This window comes from Anopheles arabiensis, chromosome 3, assembly GCF_016920715.1.
Source record: "Anopheles arabiensis isolate DONGOLA chromosome 3, AaraD3, whole genome shotgun sequence".
Classification (NCBI taxonomy): domain Eukaryota; kingdom Metazoa; phylum Arthropoda; class Insecta; order Diptera; family Culicidae; genus Anopheles; species Anopheles arabiensis.
The window spans coordinates 61,837,721-61,850,586 of record NC_053518.1 but is presented as its reverse complement, the minus strand read 5'-3'; positions in this window follow the sequence as shown (position 1 = coordinate 61,850,586).

Genomic DNA, 12,866 nt, shown 5'->3' with positions numbered 1-12,866 from the left:
TGCCGGATCAGAATATGACCATCACCGTGACAACTGTGCGATAATCTGAATGTCAAAATAAAGATCATTCGTTTACGGATCGTCGTACCGGCAACATCTTCAGTCTTCTTCTGTGTCGGTTTATTTCTTCCGCCTTTATTCTTCTGCCTTCGGATTGTCCTCAGTTTGAGTTCATCGGTTGATTGAATTAATTCAAATTAATTCTAATCATCACACTAAAAACATTATCAACACAGCAAATCAAATCAATCACTTATAAAAATAAACTAACATGTGGAGGATTAGATCGGCGCTCTCTTTAGGCCGGGAAAAATCTGCCTCAGGTCGAGAAGTGTGTTGGCATTACGTTTGCGAAAAAGCGGTGCTTTTTAGTGTACGACTACGCGTTAAATGAATCAATCATTGAGCGGAAAAGCTGTGTCAGGGATCTTGGAGAACCCCTTGACGAAAAGTTGAGCTCACACAAACAGGTAGAGCATGTTGTCGCTATGGGAAACCAATTGATCGGCTTACTAAAACAAATTGCACGAGACTGACGTGGTCTGCATCAAGACGCTACACTGCGGTTTGGTGCGGTCAGAACTGGAATACGCTTCGGTAGTATGGTCAGTTTCAGCTGCACATCCACTGGCCCGTTTGGAATCAATCCAGCTCAAGTTCACGCGGTTTGCCTTGCGCTTCTGGAGTGTTCAGGTAGATTATGCAGGTCGCTGTGTGTTCTTAGGTCTCGAATCGCTGAACCAGAGACACTGCAACGCCCAGAGGCTGTATGTTTCGGGACTCCTAGACATTCGGGTCGACCCGCAGGCGCATCTATCTAAGCTCAACATTTATGTCCCGCCGAGATCGCTCCGAGCTAGAACGCTACTTGATGTGGAGGAGCTACTAAATAATATCCGTGACATGCGTCCTTCACGGTCCTAATTTTATTGTTTTATTGACATTTTACATTTATTTCCTCGCTTATAAATGAATTTCGTTTGAAATAAGAGAAAACAACACTATTTTTGAATCGTTTTAAAAAGGGGTGAAAAAGACGTTGTTTTTTGGGTTTAAAATTTTTTTTTTCAACTAACCCCACAAAAATTTAACATTTTTTCAATTTTACGTTGGTATAAATATTTTCTCGGTTGATTGTTCCGATTTTTTTTCAGAGCTTATTTGGTTTGAGGTAAAAACTATAATTTTCTGCTCAATTATGAAACTCAATATCAAAAATTTTTAAACAATTGTAAAAATCGATTGCTCAACATGAAATTCGGTACAGTATACCTAGTCTTGTCACTTGTCACTCATAGCGGCTGGTTGTGCTTTCTCCTCTGCTATTTCCAAGTTGATTTTTACCGCGTTTTTTGTTGGTGATTAAGTGCTTGAACTTTTTTAGTTCTGATTCGATTAATTTGAACTCGCACGTTGACGTATCACAAATTTGTGCGGCATCTGTGAATTGTACGGTTCGACATATAAACATTGTACTCCGCCTGCGGTTGTTGTGACCCCTCACTGTGCAGTCGAACTTTGCGCTATTTTGCGATGGCGACTGTGATCTGTAAGAAATGTGAAGGTGCTATTAGCAACGATCCAATTCCGTGCTTCGGTCTATGTGAACACTACTACCACGATAAGTGCATTGGACTTTCAACCCCGCTCCTGCGTGATTTTAAGAAGTCACAAAATTTATTCTGGGCTTGCGCGGATTGTGCTCAACGTTTGCGGGCCGTTGACACTTTAAGCTTCTCGCACGGCCTTTCTCGTGACGCTGCCTACCTGTTGGAATCGTTGCAGTCCAATTTCCGCGATACCTCACGTTCTGTGCAGGCGGCATCAGCTGGCTTGCGACTTGAACTTTCCTCTTCACTGGATTGTTTTAGAAACGAGATAGCTTTGATGAAACAGGAATCAGCATCGTCAATTCGTTCCGTGAAAGATTTCATCGACTCACTTACTGCTTCTCACTCAATGGAACGCAACTACTCACAGGCTCCACTACTCACAACGCTTGATGAAGTTAGGCATGGCATCAAGGAGCTTGATCTCATGCACCGTGAGCTTCTCACTTCCTTCAACTCACTAATGAACAAGCTCAACTCTCATCTTGCCACGCATACCACTACATCGAGTGCTCACCATTCTGCGATTCCTGCTACGCACTTAACGACCACGATTCCAGTTGCAGCCTCTAAGCTCACCCATCAAGCTGTTGGTGAGAATCCTTCTACACGTCGATTGTTGGATCGCTCTCCCGACCCATCGCCTACCAATACCGTTACACGCGCTATGCTTTCATCGGGTACAGGGTTGTCCTGCAATAATATTACGACCGTTCCTGAACGCCCACCCCGTACTTGGGTCTTTATTTCCCGTATTGCTCCTGATACTCCGATTGAAGCGATCCGTGAAATGGCCTGTTCTAACATAGGGACAGACGACATCTTGGTATATAGCCTTGTACGACGCGACCGGGATCTTTCTACGCTCTCCTACGTATCTTTTCAAATTGGTGTACCGGATTCGCACCGGGCTATTGCTTTGGCTGCTTCAACCTGGCCTCGAGGGATCTCTTTTAAGGAGTTCATCGACCTTAATCCTCGCTCCGTCAACGTTTGGCGACCCATTACTGCAGCATCCCTTGCCTCTTCTGCGCCTATTAGCGGAATTTGGGGCATTTTTTCTTAAAAACTTTAGTTTAATGATCAATTGTGTATACAGTTGGTTGCTTTCTAATGACAAGGTATACTGAGCCGAATTTCATATAGACCAATCGATATTTCCCATTGTTTTGAACTGATTTACTTTGAGTTTAAAAATTGAGCAGAATATTATAATTTTTTAATCCAACCAAATAAGCTCTCAAAAATCATGCGAACAATCAACCGTGAAAATATTTACACCACCGTATAGCTGAGAAAACGTGAAATTTTTTAATGGGGTTAGTTGTGTAATGGGTTAGGCGATAGCTACGGTCGCCATATGATGAGCGTACAGCTGTACCTCAAGTACCGTCGCGGTAGGTCAGTTTTTACTGACATGAGCCGAGGTGGAATAACACTTTTGTTCGAAGCGGACTTTTCAACACTTGATCGTCCAGGCAATCATAGAAACCTTCAGGAGGTTTCCCTTACTGGAAACGTTGGAGTTTAGAAGCCTTACCTTGGGTAGGGGGACATAACTAAACTCTTGAAATAAGTTGGAAGGCGAAGTATTAGGAAGCGTAACGTCCTATCTTGGCAGTCCGAACGAATATTACTTGTCACGGTCGGATTTGGTTTTATTTATACTCAATAAGTTTCGTACATTTGGTTTTGGAATGTGTTTTTGTTCTAATTAAAGGTTATTGATATGAGGTGCAATTTATACATTATATTGGAGTGAGGTGTCTATGTTTTTACAAAGGTTCTGGAAAGTATAACCTGTTCTAGCTAAAGAACGGGTGCGTTCGTCGATCTTTGCCTACACTGCGCTTTTTAGCAATAAGTTTAATGCTGCTGGCGGATGTGTTGCTCCGTCGCAGCGCCCAACGCTGGTGCTTTACACCGAGTCGGGTATATTTTTCCTTCGTCGACCGGAGAGTGCCTCCGACTATTAAGAAACGAGCGATTCTGAGGTTTGTGTTCGAATGCGCTTACTTTATTTAGGTTTTCATCTCTTATATGCTATTTAGTTGCTGACCGCATATAGGTCAGCTAACTGTAACTATGACTATTTTGATAACAAGTTTTATTTATATTTAATGCGACATATACCTATGGTTTATGAATTGCGCAAAGTTACTTCCTCGTTTGAACCGTGAGAACGGTTGACTACCTGTTTATGTTTGTTGCTTTCTGAAGCGCGCGCTATCGCTTGAGGCGTGTTTTGCTTGAACTTTGTTTTAACTTAAGGTGTTTTAACTTGAAGTGTTTTACTTCGCTACATCCGCATCTATGCTTTTACTTCATAATGAGGTCGTACGCAACATCCCGGCCCCCGTAACTTCTCGTGAGAGGTTACGCTTCTGTTGGTGCCTTAAACGGCGGAGGACGTTGACGTCTTCTATTACATCTTTTAATCGTAAAAATCGCAAATATAGTTAATGGTATGAGCGCGAGCGTTGTTATTATTAACATGTAGTAAATGACGTTTTTAGAAACGGCGGTTTTAAACGGTAGTTCTTTCATTGGCTTAAAATATGTTTTGAATATTTCGTTTTTCTTCACCACTACCGGACGTATTTCCATCGATCTGGTTTCTAATTTACATGCCGGTGAAAGCGTGATAATGCCCGTGTTGTAGGCGGGATTCGTAAGTGTGCCGTTACAATTCAAAAAAATCTCCTGTGGTTGCGCGGAGTAATACAATATTTGGTTTGGTTGGTTCAACATATAGAATTTAGTAAGAGGTAATTTTATATGCGATATCGAGCAAATTGTTGGAATTGATATGTGCAGGAGTGCAGCAACTATACAATATGTTTCTTTTCTGATTATGGTTTTAGATGAAAGATAGTGAGTTGTATTAATAGGCTTCATCTCATGTGGATATACATAGCTTTGATCATTATTTACTGCTACACGTGTTTCTTCTATGTTTAGTATTGTACCGTTTGTAAAGTCTGGAATCGGAATTATATCAAAAATCTCAAATTGATCCTTGCTTATGACTATATGCTCTATATGAAGTATTACTTCTCCTGCTATTAATTCCTTCTTCCTTAATATAGGAGCCTCAATTGTTACGTCATTGTTTGACTTTAATCTGATGTCCAAAAGGGTTTCTAGCTCGTTGAAATGACTCAAGGGATCTACCCTTAAAGTTTGATACTTATTTATTATTTGTTGAACTAGTGTATTCCCTAGCATAATAGTTTCTTGAATATGTTTGTTAAAAATGTTTCGTTTACTTTCGTTCCAGTCTTTCCGGAGCTTGGCTGCTCCTTCGTCTATCATTGCTACCTTAGCACTTATTTGCTCCATTATCTTTTTATGATTACTATTCGCATCATCTAACTTATCTGAAATCTTGGATATTTTTAAATCTTCTGTTGATTTGAGCAGCGAGAGTTGCTCATCTATCTCATTTCCTCCGAAAATAAAATCCTTCAAGACTCCGAATACTCCGCCACTGCGTTTAACTCTGAATTTTGTTGCCTCTTTGACGAGATTGATGGCATAATTGCATTCGTCGATAAGGCTTTCCCTAAGTTTCTGAACCTTAGTATCAGTCTCGTTGATCGGATTCAACGCTTCGTTTAAATCATACTTTATCTGTGTTAATATGTCGGTGTCGTTTTTTGGGAATATTTTTGTATGGAACGTAGTTTCCCAAGCTCCCCTTTCAATAAGGAGCGTCCCTAAGTGATCAAAGAATAGTCCCGGTTCCGTAATGGGTGTTATTGTTAGACTAAATGCGGAACTGACGAACGTCATTACTACTGTTGTCCACCTATTCATTTTGACGATCGTGTTATTCTTCGCCTTTCGGTAGGTTTACTATCCTTATTGTTTGATGATTCTTTATCCTTGTGTCTAGGCTCTTTGTCTTGCAATGAGTTTGTATTTTCGAGATTTTCGCCTCTTCTAACGTCTAAGACAGCTAGTTTCACAACAGGTTTTCGGAGTTCTGTGGAACCTACCTGTAATGAAACTGATCTCACCTGTCCGTCTTTCCCGGGGTATGTCTTTGTTACTCTCCCTTTCAACCACTTCCCAGTTTTGTTTTCGTCTGGGAAGGTTACTATATCTCCCACTACTAGCGGTTTCGCAGGGTCGTGCCACTTTCCCCGTTTTGCAATTGTTGGTAGATATTCAGATATCCAGCGATTCCAATAATTGCGAGCAACCCCTTGGGCGATCTTCCAGTTGATTCTGGTCACTTCCGTTTCCAACGTGCTTGGTTCGGCTTCGCCGGAACAGCCTATCAAAAAGTGGAAAGGAGTAAGTGCTTCATCATCGCTGTTCTCTATAGGTATGTGGGTCAGTGGTCTATTGTTTATGATGAATTCAATTTCCATGAAGATTGCTCTCAATGTGGCCTCCGGAAAATTTTTGTTAGTGGGGAGCAGACTCTTTACTTCCCTTACGAGTCGTTCCCAAGAACCTCCGAAGTGTGGCCCTCCCGGTGGGTTAAAGTGCCACCTAATACCCTCAATTGCGCAACGTTCTATTAGTTTTTTCAGCTGGTTATGGGCTCCAACAAAATTGGTCCCATTATCGCTATAGATATCAGTTATCTTTCCCCTTCTGTGCTGCATTGCTCTAAGACACATTATGAACGTATTTGCGCTTAGATCGTTTGCAATATCCAGATGAGTTGCTCGTGTCGTTAAACAAGTAAACAACACCCCCCATCTTTTTTCAACTCTTCTTCCTATAGTTACGTTTAACGGGCCGAAGTAGTCGACTCCCGTGTGTGTGAACGGTTTTTGGAACGCTGCTGTTCTACACGCAGGTAGTGATGCCATCATCGGGTAACTTGGTTTTGCCCTCTCATTCTTGCATGTTTGGCAATTTTTTATCATATGTTTAACGACGGCGCGTATGTCTATTATCCAATACTTTTGTCGAATAGCTGCAATAGTCGTTTCCATTTTTTTGTGCATATAGCGTAAGTGGTAGTGTCTTGCTACAAGTTCGGTTACATGATGCCTTTTTGGTAGAATTATTGGACATTTTGTATCAAGGTGTAAGTAGTTTATGTTATTTAGGCGGCTTTTAGCTCTCAACAAGCCGTCTTCCACATAAGGGTTTAATGTTTTGATAGAGCTATTCTGGGGAATGGGTCTTCCCAGGCTTAAATTTGCCATTTCCTCTGGAAAGGATTCCCATTGACATTTCTGCAGAAGAACATGTTCTGCTCGGTCTAGGATCGTTTTATCTATTGTTGAGGAATACTCTTGATGCTTTACTACCTTTTCTAGTTTCTCTATGAACTTTAAGCCTAGTGCGACTGCTCTTTTGATGCGTATCCAACTAGAGCACCAGTCGATTGAAAGCGTTTTCCAATCCTTAATTTGCACTGTTTTTTCTCTAATCATGTGCACCGGTCGGATTTCTACGTTTGTAGCAAATTGTTCTGATTTGGGGGCTGCTAATGTTTTTTGTTTCAAGAAATCTGGACCCTCTAGCCATATCGAGTGCCCCTGTTTAGGTTTCGTGGCTTCGTCTGCTGGGTTGTCTTTTGAAGCTACCCAGTGCCACTGAATTCTTGATGTTCGATGGATAATTTCTCCTATTCGACATGCCACAAATTGTTTGTAATTGCGAGCTTCTGAATTGATCCATCCTAGTACTGTCTTTGAATCTGTCCAATAGAATTCTTCATCTATATTCAGTCTCAATTCCTTTTTAATGGTATCGGCAAGTCTTAAACCAAGTATTGCCCCTTGAAGTTCTAACTTTGGTATTGTAAGTGGTTTTGTGGGAGCTACTCTTGACTTAGCTGCCAAAATATTGACATTTACTGTGTCACCCTGTATTGTTTTTAGATATACCACAGCTGCGAAAGCCCTTTCTGAGGCATCTACAAATGTATGCAGCTCTCTGCGACAGTTTCCCTTAATGTTTGAATAGGATCTGACGATCTTAATATCTTCAACAGTTTTTATAGCGTCGAGCCATTCCTGCCATTTTCTTTGGAGGTTAATTGGCAATACATCATCCCAAGCAACTTTCTCCTTCCATAGTTCTTGCATGAGGACCTTTGATTCCGTAGTGAGATTGATGACCAGGCCCAATGGGTCGTAGATCCTCATTATATTTGAAAGTATATTCCTTTTGGCCAATTTCTTATCCTCTAGTGGTGGAATTTTTAATTTATATCTGAAAGTATCGTTTCTCGTGTCCCAGTGCATGCCAAGAATTTCCTCGTAAGTATCATCCTTGTTTTCGATGAAATGCATCTCTTTATTCGCTCTCCTGTTCTCAGGAAGAGAGCTTATCAATTCATGAGAATTTGACACAAAGTTTCGTATAAAAAAATTAGCCTTATCATGAATTGTCATGATTTCGTTTACTGTTTTGGCAGCATCTTCAATACTGGCGAAACTATCCAGATAATCATCTACGTAATGATTATCGGTAATTGCCTTCACCGCCTTTGGGTTTTGTTTTTCGAATTTTAGAGCGTTTTGATTCTTTACAAATTGTGCGCATGCTGGAGAGCATGTCGCTCCAAATGTCATTACCTGCATAACATAGACCTGAGGGTCTTTGTTAGGAGATTCTCTGTACAAAAAACGTTGGGCACACTGATCTTCTTGCTTAACCTTTACCTGGTGGAACATTTCCTTTATATCACCAGAGCAAGCAATTTCGTGTTCGCGGAATCTGATGAGTACACCAAATAAAGAGGTGGTAGCATCAGGACCGGATAGGAGAAATGAGTTCAGTGACCTTCCTTCATTTTTTGCGGCTGCATCAAATACTAGACGAGGCTTAGGTGGAAACTTGTTCTTGTTTACTATAGCAAAGTGAGGAATGTAGTTTATCTTCCGGTTATGTTCGAGCAGCTCCCCAGGGGTAGCCTTTCGAGCATATCCTTTGCTTAGGTATTCCGCAATAGTTCGGTGATACCATTCTTTTAATTCAACATCCTTTTCGAATTTTCTTTCTTGTGATTTTAATCTTGTCAGGGCTTGGGGATAGCTATTTGGTAACTGTGGTTTGTCTTCCTTCCAAAGTAATCCTATCTCGTATCGGTTTTCCTTATATGCCAAGGTATCCTTCATAATTTCCAACGCCTGCTGTTCTAATTTTGGCATTGGCGCTTCGTTTGATTTAACTCCAAATTCTTCAGTTGAGAAAAATTTCTGCATAAGTGATGACATTAATTTTTCATCTTCTTCTTTTTGATCTTTGATTGTAAATAGTGGACTACACTTGTTTATATCATTTTGCCAATAATGTTTTCCTCCTCCGAATATTGTCCATCCTAGACGAGTCTCTTGAGCTACCGGCTGGTTAGGTTTTCCGGAGCGATATCCAATGCTTTGAGTATAATAAGCATGTGGGAGACCTAATAAAACTGTGGGAATGGCATCATAGTAACTTTCTAAATCGATATTTTCGAAGTGTTTGTACATTTTGCTTAATTTCTTAGCATCTACCGTTTGTCTGGGGAGGTCGAGTTCCTTCACCGAGCGTAGATTCTTGATGTTGAGCATTTTATTATTTGGCCCACGAACCCTCAAAGAAACAATTTGACTATGTGGTTCGTCTTGTATGTTTCCATTCGTCCACGATAATTTAAGAGGCATATTGGGCCCTGTTAGTTGCAGCTGTTTTCTTACATCATCAACAATAAGACTTGTTGCTGACGCTGGATCCAACAAGGCAAATGTTTTTATTTCCGCACATTCGTGATATAATGTGATCGGTATGATTTGATAGTAAAGCTTTCTGTCCTCTTTGTGGAAGTTTAATCTTTGTGGAGGAATGTATGAGGGGGATTGTTCCTCTTTCCTATGGAGCAACGTATGGTGTTTTTGTGAGCAACGTTCCACTCTGCATTGAGCAGGAAGGCGGCAGGTAACTGCCTTATGGTTTTTGTATTTGCAGCAATTAGTACAAATGCCCTTTTGGGTTAACAGTTTCCATCTCTGCCATACTGGCTTATCTATGAGCTCTTGGCATTGAGTTGTTTCATGAGCCCTTCCACATACCAGACAATGATTGTCTTTAGAATACATCTTTGGCTGTAAGTGGGCATTTAATCGGTGCCCTCGAAATTTCTGACCATTTTCATTTGCTACCAAAACTGCCGCTAGGTCCTCGGTTGGTTTTATCCATAGTGCCAGATCACTTAATGTGTGAATCTCTTGGTCATTTAATGTTTTTGCAATCCATTTATTTCTAAGATCTGTTGATAGCCGTGCTATGAGGTCGCTCAGGAGCCTCTGATCATTTAAATATTGTGTTCTCCCCAGTAAATTCATATTATCTACCATATTATTCAACGCGTTGGAAAACTCTATTATTGATGTTGGATTTTCTATTGAAATGTGCCTGCAAGCTGTGAGATCGTTAAGCAAAGACTTGTAGACGCTTTCGGGGTTACCATAAAGTTTTTCTAATCGGTCGATAATTTTATCAAGATTATCAGGACTTAACATGAGACCACTGACTGATTTTAATGCATTCCCTTTTAAGTATCGCTGTAGTCTATTCAGATTCTCCAGCTTTGAAAAATTTCCTTTCTTAGTTGTTTCATCAAAGGCCGTTTTAAATCGAGGCCATAGTTTATAACTACCATCAAATTCAGGAAGTTCCATAAGCGTACTTTTGCCAGCAGAAGAACTAGCAGTTAGTGCGCTTACAAGTCTGTTAATATTTTCGGTAAGCGAAATATTTTCCTCGCTTGTTTCGGGTTTCAGAGCCTTATCGCTTAGCAATTGTTTTGTTTCCTGCTTTTTTGGTTCTATTATGATTTGATCTTCAAGAGTCTTCTGCAATCTTTCTATTTCTTCTTCTTGTTGCTTCTGTGATTCTTTGTTTCGTTTTTCATTATCTATCTTTTCCTGCAATAATTTCTCTGTTTGAATTAATGCTTCTCGCATTTCTTTCCCGTCGTTTGCGGCTTCGTTTAATTCCTCTTGTAACCGCTCCAAATCCTTTTTATTGTTATTACTTTGTTCTAATTCTTTCTCTCTTTTTTCCTTTAATAATTCGCAAAGTCTTTGTGATTCTTCTAGAGCCTTCTTTATCTCCTTCCTTTCTTCTTCAGATTTCTTACATTTTGAACATACGAAATTCTTTGGGGTACTCTTTACCCCCAAACAACTCAGGTGAAACCACCTGTCGCATTCCGTGCAACTAACCTGTTTCCCCCACTCATCTTTGTTAGTACAAAGTTTACAATGACCGTTTGGATTAGTAATAAATTCCATTGTTACTCACTCAGCGTTTGAGATGCTTTCGTATGCCGTATCACGGATGTCCGCTTGCTGATGATGCTAGTCGATCTGGTGGGTTCTTCTCTGGTCCGGCTACTGCTGTATAGTCGTCTCTAGCAGGTTGGATGCTTTCTTCAGTCACGTTATTGCCGGCCCCGCTCTGCTGCTTGGAACGTCTGCGATCGCTGTCTGCTGCCTGAAGTCGCTGGTGCACTGACCGTTATCCGCTCGCTGTTTGTTTTGTTTGCCGGCCCTGGCGATGAGTCGCTGCTTGCTGCTTGGTGCTTGGAGACGCCGGTGGACTTGCCGCTTGTCGCTCGCTGTTCGTTTTGTTTGTCGGACCTGACGATGAGTCACTGCTTGCTGTCCGTTCCAAACCGAGTAAGCCTACTCGTTGTTGTTTAATTCGATGTTTTTAATCAGCTATTTCCATTGAAACTTAAGCTGTTTGTTGTTACTCGTTGTTTTTATTTCGTTGTCGCCGACCTTGCTGTGTAACCACCTAATGGTCACTACGTTGGCGTAGCCTTTTGCTGATTTGGCTTTTTGACGCTTTGCCGCTGGTTTGTTTATATCGTTGTCGGTACCCTCCGTGCTCTTGTGTTCGCTAACGGTTCTCGGGTTTTGTTTATGATGTCACCTTATTCTTATGGTGTTTCGGCGGTCGTGCTTAGTTACGCACTTATTTGCCGTTCTATTCCACTCCTGGTGTTGATTTTAATGCTTTGTGCACTTTCATTCGCGGTGTTTCGGCGGTCGTGCTGGTTTACGCACCTTATTGCCGATCTATTCCACTCACGGTGCTGATTCTTACTATTTCACTCACTTTCACTCGTGGTGTTTCGGCGGTCGTGCTGGTTTACGCACCTGTAGCCTATCTATTTCACTCACGGTTGTGATCCTTACTATTTCACTCACTTTAACTCGCGGTGTTTTGGCGGTCGTGCTGGTTTACGCACCTTGTAGCCTATCTATTTCACTCACGGTTGTGATCCTTACTATTTCACTCACTTTAACTCGCGGTGTTTTGGCGGTCGTGCTGGTTTACGCACCTTGTTGCCTATCTATTTCACTCCACGGTTGTGATCTTCACTATGTTACGCACTTTAACTCGCGGTTTTTTGGCGGACGTGCTGTTTTACGCACTTAGTTGCCGTTCTATTTCACTCACGAGGAGGTCGTTAGTTCCTCTCTGGAGCCACCATTAATGCTGCTGGCGGATGTGTTGCTCCGTCGCAGCGCCCAACGCCGGTGCTTTACACCGAGTCGGGTATATTTTTCCTTCGTCGACCGGAGAGTGCCTCCGACTATTAAGAAACGAGCGATTCTGAGGTTTGTGTTCGAATGCGCTTACTTTATTTAGGTTTTCATCTCTTATATGCTATTTAGTTGCTGACCGCATATAGGTCAGCTAACTGTAACTATGACTATTTTGATAACAAGTTTTATTTATATTTAATGCGACATATACCTATGGTTTATGAATTGCGCAAAGTTACTTCCTCGTTTGAACCGTGAGAACGGTTGACTACCTGTTTATGTTTGTTGCTTTCTGAAGCGCGCGCTATCGCTTGAGGCGTGTTTTGCTTGAACTTTGTTTTAACTTAAGGTGTTTTAACTTGAAGTGTTTTACTTCGCTACATCCGCATCTATGCTTTTACTTCATAATGAGGTCGTACGCAACAAAGTTGCTATGCGTTCTCTGTTTGTCCACTTTGCTGCAGTAACGTTTGAATTGCTTATGTTGCCCGTTTCGGTTGTTTTTGATAAGTGTGCCACGTCTGTTATTTGTTTGAATGGACGGCCTGAACTCTTCCGGTTGCGGTGCTATGGTATGATCTGATTTGCTGAATGTGTTATAATGAATGTGTTACAATGGTGTGGTTTGGCTTTCTAAAGTGTGTTACAATGTGTCTATAGCTGATAGTGTGTATTATAATAAGTTCTGTTTAGCAGATATGCTACACCTCCCCCCTTCAATAGAATAACGTTGTTGGAT